Source organism: Pteropus alecto, unplaced genomic scaffold (assembly GCF_000325575.1).
Source record: "Pteropus alecto unplaced genomic scaffold, ASM32557v1 scaffold39, whole genome shotgun sequence".
NCBI classification, from domain to species: Eukaryota; Metazoa; Chordata; class Mammalia; order Chiroptera; family Pteropodidae; genus Pteropus; species Pteropus alecto.
In genome coordinates this window covers 12,622,351-12,633,816 of record NW_006443568.1, presented here as the reverse complement: position 1 = coordinate 12,633,816, position 11,466 = coordinate 12,622,351, and positions in this window count along the sequence as shown.

The following is an 11,466-nucleotide window of genomic DNA, read 5'->3' as shown; positions in this document are numbered from 1 at the left end:
GTGTGAGGTCAGGAGAGGCCCAAGACGGAACATCTGTGAGCTCTGGAAGAGTCTCCCACAGAGTTGGGAGATGTGTAGGGAGACAGACTTCATGGAGGAAGGGGTACTGGGTTCCTCGGGAGGAAGAAGAGGGGCTTCCTGATTAGAGCTGCTAAATAGGCTCCCCTTTCCCAGAGATCAGAGATGGGGACAGGGTCTCTCCACAAGCTCTCCATTAGGCCTTCCTCATGTTTACTCCAGCCAAGAGGATTGCTGCTGAGGGCTGAACCCTAACCTCTGAACTTAGCAGGATGCCCAGACTCCCTGAGCTTTCAGGGAGACAGCAGTCTTAGGGCTGAGAGGCTGCCAGCCTTCTGCTATCACGGACAATAACAATACCAATACAGACACTCGCTGGGCCTACTGCGCCAGGCCTTGGACCAAAGCTCTTTTTCCAGGCCTGAGGGCACAGACTCCTCACCACACTGGTATTCGCACTTGACAGATAAGGGCCCAGAGGCATGCAGAGGTCACACAGCTGGTCAGCAGCAGGACCAGCATCTGAGGGAGGCCTGGACTCTTTGCCCACACCCGTATCCCTCTCTGAGGAAAAGAAACAGATCTGGCGATGGTGAAGTCAATTCCTGTCACCCCAGAAAGCCTGCAGAGGAGGCCACCTCTGGGGTCAGGGAGAGAAAGAGCCCAGTAGCTCCTGGGACCCAGGGAGCCCAGAGCTTGGGGAGCAGGCCTGGCTTCCGCTCATTGCCTAGGGCCACCCTGACGTGGCTGTACCCCCGCCCCAGTCCCATCAACCCAGACAGATCCCAAGAAGGTGAGTCATTTAGGCTGTCAGATGATCCTCAGGTGGAGCTGGGACTGCCACACCTCAAGAGGGGAAGGACCTGCGGGAACCTGGCCCAGAGAGGAGACCCTGAGGACATTCAGCCTCCCTGCTGACTCCCCTCAGCCCAGCCACACCGGCAAGAGAAAGGCCCAGAGGGACCCGCCACAGCTCCACTCGGCCTCCCAGGGGTGCATCTTAGAACGGAAGGTCTTGACCTGGAAGACTGGATATAACAGTGCCATTTCCAGCCTATGGCATCAGCATTGGGAGGTCTTCCCAGGCACTTGCCTGCCACATGGCCTTAGTGAGTAACACACTCTTCCTAGTCTCAGTTTCCAAAAAAATTCACCATAAAGCCTGGGCAGCTACTAGGCATTCACTCAATAAATTCTGATACTCATTCATTTATGGTGAACTCTGGCTCCCCAAGTTAAGGTCTCATTCAGTATTTGTTGAATGGCTGAATGACAGAATGACTGAATGAAGGTTGGCAGTTGGGAGGTATTGAAGGTTTGTGAGCCAGGGAACAGCCAAACACAGGTTCCTATAGACTGCAAGGCCCTGAGGTGGAGAGAGACTGCAGAGGTCCACAGAAATAGTCCAGGAGAACTCCACTGTGGCTGCCGTGGGGACTCTTCTTTGAGACCTACTGTGTGCCTGGAACGGTGTCAAGCATGTTACACCCTCACGATAGTGCTAGAAGTTTGGCATCACTTATCCCCATTTTTATAGATGGGAGAAAATGAGGCTCAGAGAGGTGAAGCCACTTCCCCTAGCAAGTGGGTGACAGACCCAGAATTTAAAGCACATGCCCTTCACTGAGCAGGGCCAGTGTCAGTGGGTTGAAGAGCAGAGGTTGCCCAGGGTCTGGGAAGTCCTGGAGTTGAAGCCCAGGTGAGGCTGGCCCCTGTGGTGGTGGGGACCGCTGTCCTGGCATGGCCCTGGCTGCCAAGTGAAGGTTGTTGCCCATGACAGAGCTATTCAGGTTGTGTCCTTTTGTCTACCCCGTTATACCTGCAGGTTCAGACGGTGGCCACCGTGGGTCAGCCTGGCAGCAGCTCCCCTTCCAGAACCCTCAGCCTCAGTTTCCCCATGCCCAGGTGTCCATCTCACTCAGGACTGCTCACGTGGGCACAAGGCTAGGGAGGTCTCTGAAGACAAGGGAGCTCTGGCTTCTACCCACGACCCAGCCTCGAGGACTTCAGCTCTCTAGTTCCTGGCTGGCACCTCACAGGCAATGCCCAACCCCCTTCCCCCAGGCAACTCTACCTAAAAGGTCATTGCTGAGGTCCTGAAGATCAGGGGAAGAAATGGGATCCAGGATGAGGACACAGCAGGAAATCGGAAGCTCTGGGCCCTGCCTGCCCCCATGGTCCCAGCCTTGAGGGATAGAAAGGCAGTAATAACAAAAGCCACAGACTACCTATGCCTTGCATGATCTTATTTCATCCTCATAGCTCCCGCATGAGATTGGTGCTCAAAACTGCCTGCTTCACACATGAGGAAACTGAAGCTTGGAAGGTATGTTAACTCGCCCAAGGTCACACAGTTAATGAGGCAGAGCAGGCATCTGAACCCAGGTTTGTTAGCCCAAGATCTGAACTTCACAGCATGGGCAGCCAGCCCTGTGGACCCAGCACGACACATCAGAGAGGTAATAATCATAGTGACAACAGCGATGGCAGCCAACAGGTCGTACCATGTGCACGCTCTGCCTCAACTGCTTCACTTGTAAATGAACTTAACCCTTACCTTTCAGAGGAGGGAACTAAGACACGGAGAAGTTAAGCAATTTGTCCAAGGTCATGCTGACAGTAAATGTAAATGAAATGTGGAGGACGTGAACCCCTGACCATCCAGTACTCGATGCTGTGCCCTAATGCTGCACCATACTGCCTCTTAGTAAGTAGAAGTTGCTCAATAAATACTTTGCAAGGAATGAATAAACGCAGCCCCTCACCTCCCTCCCCAACCCTCTAGCCTCCTCTGACACCTCCTCTTCCTCCTCTCAGCCTTCCTCATTTCTCACCATCTCTTCCTCACCTTTCTAGCCCTCTCCTCCCTTCCCTTTGCCTCTGGCTTCTGCAGACCTCCCAGACTTGGTCATTTTCCTCCCTCTTTATGAACTTGAACCTCTCTGACTCTCTCTTTCTTTCCTATCCCACCTTTGTCTCCTCCTGGTCGCCACTATTCCATTCACATGGGGTCCCCCAAGCCTCTACCCGCTCCCTTCTTCTCTGACAACCTTCCTGATCCTATGGCCTGGCCCAGCTTAAAATGCTTTGCAGTCTTCCTGCACATGCAGCAGCTGGGAGGTGCCTGGAGCATGCCTTCCCCCTGATGTGACTATGGTCATATATCTGTATAGCACTCTACAGTTTACACAGGCATTATCTCATTTGATCACCACAGCAGCTTTGTGAGGTTGGACTATTATCAACCTTTTTCCCAATAAGAAAACTGAGATTCAGAGAGGTTAAGTGACAAGCCCAAGGTCACACCAGGGAAAGGGCAGTTCCAAGGTCTGACTCCAGCCTGGGGTTCTTCACCTACACACATCATAGCTGCTCTCAACCTCAGTCCTGCTGCCTAGCCCCAGTGGTCCCCCCATCACAGCTCCTGGCTCCTGCAGCCACCACCAAGCATCTTCCCTAGGTCCAGCTCCAATCTTACCCTGTCTGGCCTGGACACCTGCCTACAGATACAAAACACTGTGGACACAGAAAAAGGTGCTAGCCAGAGAGGAAGTGACTTGCTCAAGGTCGCAGAGAAAGCCAGAGTCAACCTTGAGTCCAGGCCAGGCACATTCCTGGGTCACCTTCAGGCCCTGCAGATTCATGGCCGCCAGCCAGCTGGCCCCAGCTCTCTTGCCTCTCGGAGCACCCATCTCTCCCAGGAAAAAGGCAAGGCAGGGGTGTGGGGGCAGGGCCCAGGGGCCTAGCTCCTGAGTGGGATGGGCCAGGCAGGAAGCTGCTGCTGACAGCTCCCGGGTTTCTTGGCAACTGTCACTGCACCTCCTCCCCATCCTTATCTCCGCATTGAGGTAACAATAATAATCACCGTGGTGAGTACAGCTCTTTGTACTTTTCAAAAGCCCTCTTTATCTGCTCACCCCTGGGACACTCACCGGAACTGGATCAGGAGATAAGGCAGTCACTAGAATCCCCAATTCCCAGGAGTGTAAACTGAGGCTCGGGAGGTTAAACCACCACGTTGAAGTCACTAGCAAGGCGGGAGCAGACTGGGGACTAGAACCCAGGCCTTCCATCATCCAGGGCTCCAGATGCCACACTGGGGTGGCGGGCATCTCAGGGAGGTCCCACACTCTGCAAAACGCAGGTCAGACCCAGGCATGGTGGGTGGGATAGAGAAGACGGAGGGCAGATGACCAAATGCCTCCCTGGGCTGCTTTCTACCTGTTAACCAGCTGGAGAGTTGGTGGAAGGTCCTGTCTTTTTCTCTTATCTGCAAAATGAGAGATAATGTACCCACCCCATCAGGTTGCTGTGAGCCATGAAGTGAGTACTCCAGAAGTGTTTGCTGTTGTTGTTGTTGTTATGATGACGACGATGATGATGATGATTTGTCACTCTCTTGGAGAACCCCACCCTTTCAGGGTACTAGAGGTGGGACTGGGCTGTCCTGGGGGTAGGACTTGGCCCTTTGGCCTTCCAGAGACAGCTGCCCTGGATGGAGGTCCCCAGGTGAATCTGGCTCCTGCTGACTCTTCCAGTCTCACCTCCGCACGCACACATAGCCCCTTCCTGTGCCCGGCTGCCTTGTCCTAGTCTGGCTAGGCCATAGGCAGTTTTCCAGACAAGCTGCACTGTTTCACACTGCGGAGCCTCTGCACAGGCTGCTCACTCTATTAGGGGCTCCCTTTTCCTTCTTTTCTGCCTGGTGAACTAGTCATGCTTTAAAATTCAGTTTAAACATGTGAAACTCTGGTGGCCAGAACAGGTGACATACGACCACCAAGGCACGAAGCCTGTGATGGGGAGCAGGGTGGCTGGACAGGTGCTGGTCATCACACACGCGAGTTGAGAAACCAGACCTGAATGGTTGGGAGGGCAAAGGAGGGGCTCGGCCACCAGTGAACATAGGGCTGAGAAAGATTTGGGGGGACTAGCCCAGGACTGCAGGGTTCAGTGCTGGTCACCAAAGGTCTGGTCACCAGAGCAGCTGGTTCTACCAACCTGGTGATCCATATGGGGGGAAGGGGAGGGGCCAAAGACCTCCAAGTGAGAAGCGGGTGCAGAGGCCTACTCCTGTGGACCCTCGCACCCCTGAGAGAGGCCCCTCTAGATGGGGCTTGGGAGTTGCCTGTGTCTCCCAGCCATGGTATCAGGGCTAAGGGGCCTCTAATCTCCTGAAACCAGAGACTAGAGGCTGCTCTGGAACTGCCCCCTTCCTCAGGGGCCACAGAGGCCCATTGTCTCAACCATCCGGCACTGGCCCCACTGCTTGCCCATGGCCCTGCCAAGGTGCCAGGGAAGGTGGCCAGGGGCAGCCTGGTAAGCAAGTTTCTGAAGCTAGGCCCAGGGAGCCTGGCTCCCCTCCTCCCAGGCCCAAGGGATGGGTGGGGGATATAGGCATGATCACTCCAGGCTCTCTTCTCCCAGACACCTTTAACCTCTGCCAGGACTCAACAGGGAGCGAACATAGGGGTGGGGGTCGGTGGGAGCCAAGCGCTGTGATATCATGTAATCCTACAACTGTGATTAAGGGCTGCTATTATCTTCACCCCATTTCAGAGATAAGAAAGCAGAGGCTCAGTGAGGTTGCAAGATGGGCCCAGGGTCTCACAGTCATCAAATGGTAGAGCTGGCAAGGTCCCCCTGGGGATAGCAGGGCAGAGCCTCAGGCTCCGGGCTGGGCAGAGGGGTGAGCTGGGGGGCCCCCACCCTCACCCAGCTCTGGCAGAGCGCCGAGACATCCGGATCCCGGAGCTGGGCCAGGCAGTGGCCTCCTGAGCAAACAACAGGTTGGCAGCCCGGAGAGGAGGTCATGGGATTGGCCCCCACCTGGGGTGCAGCACCTGGGGACAGGGCCTCCCATCCACCTGCTAACTGCCAGCGTCTCCCTGCCCAGGTAGCCCAAGCCCTGCTGTGTCCTAAGACTGACCCTCCCCGCCTCCCAGGAATGGACTCCTCCCTGCACACGGGACAGGGGAGGAGTGACACAGGGGAGGAGATGCCCTAGCCACAGGGCCTCTGCTCGGGTCATAACCACATCTGCTTACCCGGCCCGACACTTTCCAGCTTGCAAACTGCCTTCACTTTAGACCCTCTCAACCGCCTCACAAGGAACCTAAGGCAAGTAATAATACCTTCATCCTACACGGAAGGAAACCGAAGCCGGGACAGAGGTGGTGACTTGCCCAAGGTACCACACCAAAGCTCGAACCCTGCTACTCTCTATTCCTTGCCCCGTCAGTGCAGAACAACTCTCCCCGGTGGGCCTGGCACACGCTGCTCATCCTTAGTGCCCGGGGTATGGGTGGGCCAGGGCCCACGTGCAGGGCCTTCCCAGCATCCACTGGGTGGTGCCCGATGCCTATGCACAGTCTTAGAGCCACCTATGCCCCACCCCCCTCATTAACCTATTGTCCTTCCTCCCCCACACCCCGCCCCCTGCAGCCCAGGGGTCTCCTTCTCGGAACTCCATGCATTCCTTCACTCACTCACTCCAACACCCACCCGCTCCCCCACCTGCCCTTCATTCCTACGTGCAGTCACGTATTCAGGACACAAGCCCTGAGTCCTGCTCTGGGCCAGACAATGGGGCTGGGTGTTGGCATCAGAGCCAGCTGAGCCAGGCCCTCCCCTACCTCAGAGCAAAGCCCCAGTAACACGGGGCCAGACTGTTCTCTAGCTGTTCCCGGCGCTCGTTGGGCCTCACTGCCTAGACGCTGAACCCTCCAGTGCTGAGGCCTTGTTTAATCCATCCCTCTCCCTCCCTCGCCAGTGGGTTTGCCGCCTCATGGGCCCCAGGCCAGGCTGGAGAGCAGAAGTTCCTGCCAGGCCAAGATGAAAGCCCCCTTGGAAAGGGACAAAGTCACCATCTCCCAACCAAAAGGACAAGAAAAAGCCTTGCCTTTGCTTCTAAATTACTGTGTGTTCAAGCTTAAGTCACCATAATCTCCCCAAGCAATTTCTGCAGGAGACTGGGACATAGACTAGATGATGCTGAGGTCCAGTCCAGCTTGGCACTCTGCAGGAGGGTGAATAGGAGGATGAGAATCTGGGAGTTGAGTCTGCCGAGGACTTTTTGAAACTGGAACCCAGAAGGGTCTACTCTGCCTGGCGGGGGCTGAGCAGGGGGCCCCCGACTTCCCCAGGTTGCTTCTCTTCTCTGAGCCTCAGCTTCCCTATCTGCAAAATGGGACAGTAATACCTACTTTGTAGGGTTGTTGCACAGAACAAATTGGATATTATATGTACAATCTGACTAGCCTAGGGCTGAGTATAGTCATGTGCCACATAATGGTATTTTGGTCAATGACGGGCCTCATATATGATGGCGGCCCCATGAGATTATAATGGAGCTGAAAAATTCCTATCAGCGAGTGACAGCATAGCCATCTTAACATTGCAGCACAATGCATTCCTCACGTGTTTGTGGTGAAGCTGGTGTAAACAAGCCTACTGCCCTGCCAGTCACATAAAAGTGTGGCACATACAATTATGTGACAATTACATACGTACTTGATAATGATAATAAATGACTATATTACCGGTTTATGAATTTACTATACTATACTTTTTATCATTATTTTAGAGTGTACTCTTTCGACTTTTAAAGCTGGCTGTAAAATAGTACGCTGTGTTATGCTGGCAGCAGCCTCATACACCTCATGTTTACCACATCTCTTGATTGCATCATTTTCTCTTGTGCTTGATTTAATCTCATGTTGTTCCATAAATTTAGTGTAGCCTAAGTGTACAGTGTTTACAAGGTCTTCAGCAGTGTACAGTAACGTTCTCGACCTTCACATCTACTCACCACACACTCACGGACACCCCGAGCAACTTCCAGTCTTGCCAGCCTCATTCACGGTAAGTGACCTTTACGGGTGTGCCATTGTTTATCTTTTCTACTGCCTTTTTACTGTACCTTTTCTATGTTTAGATATGTGTAGATACATAAATACTTACCAGTGTGTTACAGCTGTCTACAGTATTCAGTACAGGAACAGGCTATGCAGGCTTGTCGCCTAGAAGCAATAGGCTAAGCCACACAGCCTAGGTGTACAGTAGGCTTTACCATCTAGGTTTGTGTAAGTGCACTCTGTGATGAACATACAACAAAATCACCTAATGATGCATATCCCAGAACGTAACCCCATTGTTAAGTGGCACATGACTGTATCCAGTAGGTGTTCAATAAATGACAGGCTCCTGCCTAGAGAGGTATACCATCAGAAGTGTGGGCTCTAGAGCCAGACTGCCTGAGTTTGTATCCTTGTTCTGCCACCTAACGGCTGTGTGACCTTGGGCAGTTACTTAACCTCTCTGTGCCTCAGTTTTGTCATCTATGAAATGGGATAGCAGTGCCCGCCTCCAAGGGCTGTCACAAGGATGAAATGAGTTTATAATGTAAAGTACGTAAACATTAGGCATGAACATTTCCTGGCCTTCCCTTCTCCCTTCCTTTCTCCCTTCTTTCCTTATCTGCAGGCTGCTGAGGAGTGAGGCAGGACTCCCAGGTGAAAGTTGGGATAAGCAGAGCTGCCCAAGAGTAAAACCACCAGTTGTGTAAGGTCCTGGAGCTCCCTGTCACACAAAAGCAGGAAGAGCCTCTCAGGGACACAGTGGGAAAAAAAGGAGTAAAGAGCATGGGCTTGACTAGATGACCTCCCAGGAGCCTCCCACATCTGGAATCGGTGCCTCTTGAAGACTCTGGGGTCCCTGTGGTCGAGGACAGAGGCAGTGGATCATTCCTATTATTTTGAGGAAATGGACTTTCCCGGGTTGGCTGGGGGTGCATAAACTGCAGCTACTTCTCCGAGGGTTGTTTGGTCACTCCTATTTAAGATGAAACTGTGCATCCTCTTTGGCCCAGAAATTCCACGTCTAGGCATTTATCCTCCAGAAATGCACAAAAATATAGGAACAAAGGACATTCATTGAAGCAGAGTTTGCAATAGCTAAAATCTGGAAGCCACCCCCAATATCCATTCAAATGAGGCTGGTTAAATATTAAGGCACATGCAAACCATGGAATACCATGCAGCAATGACAAAGAAGTTCTCTAGTCCTGACGGAAAAAGGGATTTGAGGCACACTGGTTATGGGAAAAAAGCAAGTTGCACAACAAAAATCTTACTTGTGAACATTTTGAATTACACGTAAAAGTTCATATGGGTCATCCCTGGGAAGCAGGACTACAAGGAGCTTCTGCCTTCTACGGGATATATTTTTCTACATTGTTTGGATTTTTACGAGGAGCACTTATTATTTTTTGTAATCAGAAAAAAATGAAAGATTTCTGAAAGGTGAGCACTTACTATGAGTCAGCTCTCTGAATACCTGAATCCTTTACCTTTCTCAGTCATCTTGAGGAGATATTCTTCACTCCTTATTCCAAGGAAGAGAAGCTGACACGGAGTGGGGTTAAACACCATGGCCACAGTCCCCCGGCCATAAGTGACAGAGGTAGGCTTTAATTCCAGTACTGGCTGACTCTGAAGCCCACACTCTTGCCCCTACTTTAGGCCTTAGGCAACCTGCTCTGAGGGTCAGGGAAGAAGGCAGGAGAGAAGCGGCGTAGGCAGCTGGGCACAGGGCAGTGCCCTGGGACCTCAGTTGTCGCGTCCTGGGAGTCAGGCCAGCTGAGGTTAACTTGTGCATGAGGGACAAGGCTGTCTACCTCATTTGCAAATGTAAATGCAAGCCCGAGCTGCTCCAGGCCAGCAGGCGCCAGCTCCACCCCTGGCACTACTCCCTGAGGCCACAGGGTGACTAGGCAGGTGGGCATGTGCTGGGGCTCTAAATAGCTTTCTATGTTGATCAACCTGTTTCTGGAAGAATTTGGTGTTGAAGGTCTCTTGCCACCTCTTCAGTGAGAGCCTGGAAATGTGACGAGCACAGATGCGTTTGCCTGAGTCCAGAGGGACCAGTGATCAGATCTACAAGTCAGATGGACCTGAGTTCAAATCTCGACTATGTCGAGCTCTAGCTGTGTGGCCTGGGGCAAGTCGCTTCACCTCTCTGCGTCTCCATTTCCTGTAGGGCTGCTGTGGGAATTCAATGAGATAATGCATGTGAAAATATTCCCTGAGCTAGAGACCACCTTCCTTGTGCAGAGGAGGGTTATAATCCTACACGTGTGTGCATGAGGCATGTGCATGTCTGTGCAAGTGTGGCGTGAACAGAGGTCACTACTGGCTAAATCAGAGGGTCCTGCTCCACAAAATCAGCAAGCAGGTGAGGTAAATGTCTGACACTTTTGCTGGAAGCCGGCACTGGGTTCTCTGCAGCTCTGCCCGGTGGTGCGAGAGGGTGTGTGTGACTCTGTGGGTGAGGATGTAGATGGGAAGCCTGGCAGGAACGTGAAATGTGGGTGGGAGAGAAAGTGCTCGTGTCTGGGGCGTGTGGGGGTTTATATGCGAGAATGTTTGTATCTGTCACATCATCCACCTGCCTAAAAACTCCTGGTGGCTTCCCACTCCATGCAGGATCGAGACTCAACTGCCTCACGTGGCCCACGAGGCCCCACGGAACCGTCCCACCTCCAGCCTTTGCACACACTGTACCCTCTACCTGTTGCACTATGCCCTGTCCTCCCGTACCACACCTCACCTGCTGCACTCTTATCCAGTCTTTCTGGAGTCACCTCCCTGACTGCCTCTACCCTGACCAGCTTTCCCAGAAGCTGATGATCCTGGGCCATCACAGACTTATCAGTTTGGTTTGCACATGTCCCGGTGTAATGATTAGATCACTATCAGGCTCTTCCACTAAAGATGGAGCTTCCTCAGGCAATGATCGGATCTGTTAGGGGGCCTGGCACACAGTCGATGCCCAGTCATGATATGCCACACGAGTGACTGTGTATGTATATAACTCTATGTTCGTGACGAAGCTGCCTGGACAAGAGTCAAGTCTATGAGTGTGAATAGGGATGTGTGTGTGTGTGTGTGTATGTGTGTGTGTGAGTGTGTGTGTGTGTGTGTGCACGCATGTGCATGTATAAATGGGGGGTCATCTCAAGAACCTCCAGTCCTGTAGGAGGGCTGGGTCTGTGAAAGGCCAATGCATTCTGTGACCAGTGCCCGGGCGAGGTGGGGTGAGAGGAAAAGCAGGCATAAGTTCCCTTGACCCTCTCCCCCAAGCCCTTCCTAAAACGGTCAGGCCCAGGGACTCTGTGTCAGGCTCCAGAATGCTTCTGGGCAGTGGAGCCAGCCAGGTGGGTGCCGGGCTGGCCCCTACTTATGCCTACAACCACAAGCTCAGAGGCTCGACCTTCTACCTGCACATCCCATCTCACCCAAGGCTCAAGCCAAGCCTGGTCTTGCGTGCCTACCCACAATGCCCACCCCTCTCGCCGAGGCCTGCCTCATAAGCAGCAGTTCTTGATCTGAGAGAAGGTGGGCCTCCACCCTCCCTGCCTGATCCTCCACCTTCTACCAGCCGCCAAGA